Raw genomic sequence first — 4,446 nt, 5'->3', positions numbered from 1 at the left:
TGAGATCATATGATACATGTCTTTCTCTGTTTGACTTATTTCACTCAACATAATACCCTCCAGTTCCATCCACGTCGTTGCAAATGGCAAGATCTCATTCCTTTTGATGGCTGCATAATATAGCTGATTGTTTTATATTACTAAATGTCTTTATTTTTCTTTGGTAGGTTGAACTAAATGAAATAGAATCCCGGTGTGAAGAATACCCACTGACTCGGGCTTTTTGCCAGCTTATTAGTACTTTGGTGGAGAGCTCATTTCCTTCTAATTTGGGTGCTGGCCTGCGGCCCCCTGGCTTTGACCCTTATTTGCAGTTCCTTAGAGATTCTGTGTTTCTCCGATTCCGCACAAGAGCTTACCGGAGAGCAGCTGAAAAGGTAATGTTCAGAGAAAACCTTTTTTGTCCTTATTCATTTATTGCTGCTTTTTCCTTTATGAAAGATTTAAGATGCTATAAATTCATTTTAGCTTTTGCCAATCAGTAAAATTCATAGTCTTAATACTGAGGTGTCCATGATCTGATTAAGTTTATATATATTAAAAAAAAAATCTCGGCATTAAAACCAAAGCACGGACTTTTTAGTGATCAGTAGTTTAATTGATATGAACTCATAGTCATTCAGATCCTTAATTGAACAAATTTGGACCAAAATTGAACCAAAAATGTCATACCTTTGTCAGTTGGAAACACATTGTCCTTTTTTGGGATGATTTTGTTTAGGGATTGAAATAAGTTTTAAACTTGCACACCAATTTCTATTGATTTAGTAGCTCTTTTGGGTTGTAGAGTCTCGACTTAGTGGGAAGGTGTATTATGATCCGTCAGGTATGTTTGCCACGAATGGAGCCTGAGGGAGCACTGACATTTCATACATATTTGCTCTGGTTGCAACACACTCAGAACTGAACTTACCATATATATCATCTTATGTAATTCCAATATTACCGTGAGGCAGGTACTATTAATATTCCCATTTTACAGATGGAGGCTTAGCAAGGTTAAGGAACTTGCCTTAGGTCCAGGACCAGGATTTGAACCTAGGACTCTGATTCCAGATTCAAGCTCATAACCCCTAAGCTATGTAGGAGACCCTTCCAGGTTCTGACGTAATTCACTTAGTCTATAATACTGTTTATTGCCTCACAGAATATGCTTGGATGTGTCCTGTAGGGACATTTCTGCTTTATTTTTATAATTTGCTGTTTTTGAACCTGTTGGGTTTATTTGTTGTTGTATTAGTGATTATAAAAATAATTTTTGTGCTAATTTGGGACAATTAGGAAAATATAGAAAAATATAAGAAGTAATGATATTATCCATAATCCTGTTGCCAAAGGAAGGATAACTTAGTCTTTTTCCTATACATACATACTTTAATTGAGATAATTAGTTTAGTTTGCATCTCTTTTTGGCCACTAAATATGGTATCATGAGCACTTCTTCATGCCATCAAAGATTCTTTGAAAACAGTCTCTTTAATGACTGCATGATCCTTACTTGTTTTTAGCGTGGTTCATGTATTCATTCCCCTTTCATTGGACAGTTGTTTCTCATATTTAGTCCCAAGTAACTGAAATTCATTTTTTGTCAGTTGTTTTATGATTTTTGCTTCTCACATAGTAAAAATAAACACTGAGGGGGTGTACATTTAAGTCCTAAAATTACCTCGGTGACCAAATAATGGACACTAAGAATGGCAATCTCTTTAACAAGATGTTCTGATAACGTTTTTGTACTTGTCTTAGGTAGCTTATTTGCCTTTTCCTAAAAAGGTCATTATGACCTAAGTGTTTAGAGCTTCAGTCAGCTGTGTTCTTTCCACGTTATTGTTTTTCATTCATGCATATGGACACTTCCAGTGCTGCTGTTTTCCCTAGCTACTACCCCAGTATACCTACCCTCAGACTTTTTTCCCTCAACTTCATGAATTTTTTGCACTTGAAAGTCTTCTTCAGGTTTCACTTCTGTTACTATATTTTAGAGCACTAGCTTCTCACAAAAACAGTGCTTTAGATTGAGATAAATAACATAGACTATTAGAGCCAGTGTATATATTTACCAATCCTAAAATCCATTATTATGTGGTGATAAGCCTTTTTTATTTAAATAAATGATCTTGAAATTTTTGGAAAATACAGATAAGTGGATAATTTTAAAATAATAATTTAGGGGCACCTGGGTGGCTTAGTCGTTAAGCGTCTGTCTTCGGCTCAGGTCGTGATCCCAGGGTCCTGGGATCGAGCCCCGCATCAGGCTCCATGCTTGGCGGGAAGCCTGCTTCTCCCTCTCCCACTCCTCCCCCTGCTTGTGTTCCCTCTCTCGCTGTGTCTCTCTCTGTCAAATAAATAAATAAAATCTTTAAAAAAAAAATAGTAATTAAAAAAAAATCACTGTATAGTCCCAGTTCCCAAATTCAGTCTTGATAAAATTATGTGCAGTGGAAATGATTTTAAAATAATAATTAAAAAAAGCCACCCTAACTACAGTTACCAACCTCAGCCTTCATAAATTCTATATAATGGATTTTTTTAAAAGTAAAGTTTTAATTTTACTGTCTATACTGTTGTATATATTTTTCCCTTGGCATAAATATTTTTCCTTGTACATAGTTTTTAAAAATGTTTTTTAACAGAAGGATGTTAATGGGGTCATTAGATGCAAGCCCAGCAGTGATTGAGTCTTCTTCACTTCTTTGGCTAGAGCCATAAGATAGAATACTGGTCTGGGAATAGAAGTCCAGGGCTTGATTTCCAGTACCTTTGCTACCAAGCTTTATGGTTTTGGGGAAGTTACTCATGCTCTGAGCTTCACTTGCTTTCTCTGTGAAATAAGGGTGATTAGATGATTTCTCAGACCCTTTACAGCCAGGATTTTTAGAGAAAATATGAAATATTTGACACTTTGGCGAAGTGTCTTCATGTTCTGGAGAAAAGTGGGAGGAATGAAAAGTCTAGCAAGGCTGTCACCTTGGACTGTTTTATTGTTACTGTAACATTTGTTTCTTTCTGTAGTGGGAAGTTGCTGAGGTTGTTTTGGAGGTGTTTTATAAATTGCTCAGAGATTATGAGCCTCAACTTGAAGATTTTGTAGACCAGTTTGTGGAATTACAAGGTAATTTAATTCTGTCACTTTCAAATAAGCTGTCAGCTATTTATAAAGCTATTTATAATTTATAAACTATAAGATACAAATTATTTCTAAGTTTATGAATTAAGTTAGAGTGTAATCTTTTTTGTTACATTATTTTAGTTATTTTAATTGTTCTGAGCAAGAGAAAATAAACTTTCGCCAAATGAAAGACAACACTGCCTTACAGATTCTTTGATGAGTTAACATGTTATAGGTAACTAACTGCTATGAGCAAAACAGCCCTTTTGGGAATTACAGCTGTATACCATTTGTGTCCTTGTCTTTGAATTGAAACTTGCCCATTTAGATGCCATTTAATTTACAAGTCTCATACATTACATATAAATCAAGGGTGTGACAAAAATACTGACTGTCTTTTGGATTGTGTTGTGTTCTATTTAGGAGAAGAAATCATAGCCTACAAGCCACCAGGATTTAGTCTGATGTATCATCTTCTGAATGAGTCACCAATGTTGGAGCTTGCCCTTAGTTTACTGGAAGAAGGCGTTAAGCAGCTGGATACCTATGCCCCTTTCCCTGGTATGTGCCTGAATGTCTTAATGTCGTGAAAACAGTTCTCATATTTTCATTTTTTTGTAAATGGAGGGTTAAAATAGATGATTTCTGAAGTTCTTTTTCACTGTGAGATTCTCCATATGTACAGTGGTGTTTTCAGTGAGTCATGCAGTAAAAGCATATTTAAAGTGAAAGAGTAAAGTACAGAGACTCTCACTATAACTGTGTCTCATTGCATGTTTTTTTATAGGTAATTATGATTATCTTTCTTTCACTTTAATGTCTTAAACATGTCTAAATTTAAATCTAATGTACTTTTTGTTTTCTTGTCCATATAGTTTTTGTAAAGGAACTTAATTAGTGCCTGGTACATAGAGTTCAATAGGTTTTATTTAATATCATGACTACTGCTAATTATCATGATTTATTGAGTGCTTAGTATGCATTTGATGCTTTTAAAAGCACATTTTTTTTTTTTAAAGATTTTATTTATTTATTTGAAAGAGAGAGAATGAGAGAGAGTGAGTACATGAGAGAGGGGGGAGGGTCAGAGGGAAAAGCAGACTCCCCGCCGAGCAGGGAGCCCGATGTGGGACTCGATCCAGGGACTCCAGGATCATGACCTGAGCCGAAGGCAGTCGCTTAACCAACTGAGCCACCCAGGCACCCCTAAAAGCACATTTAACACGTTTATTTATTATTATTATTTTTTAAAGATTTTATTTATTTATTTGACAGAGAGAGACACAGCGAGAGAGGGAACACAAGCAGGGGGAGTGGGAGAGGGAGAAGCAGGCCTC

The 4,446-nt window shown here is 35.7% G+C and overlaps 1 long non-coding RNA gene across 1 annotated transcript; it reads left to right on the top strand.

The window, feature by feature from the left end:
• Positions 1-146: 146 nt before the first annotated feature.
• On the top strand, positions 147-3,876 carry LOC145718497 (uncharacterized). The gene is made up of 3 exons (XR_014141858.1): positions 147-377; positions 3,013-3,112; positions 3,533-3,876. It is a non-coding gene; the product is annotated as an uncharacterized LOC145718497 (long non-coding RNA).
• The last annotated feature ends 570 nt before the right edge of the window (positions 3,877-4,446 follow it).

This window comes from Leptonychotes weddellii, unplaced genomic scaffold, assembly GCF_054177405.1.
Source record: "Leptonychotes weddellii isolate Sample4059 unplaced genomic scaffold, ASM5417740v2 HiC_scaffold_16586, whole genome shotgun sequence".
NCBI lineage: Eukaryota > Metazoa > Chordata > Mammalia > Carnivora > Phocidae > Leptonychotes > Leptonychotes weddellii.
Note: the sequence above shows the minus strand (reverse complement) of the source record. Positions and strands in the feature narration are given on the sequence as shown.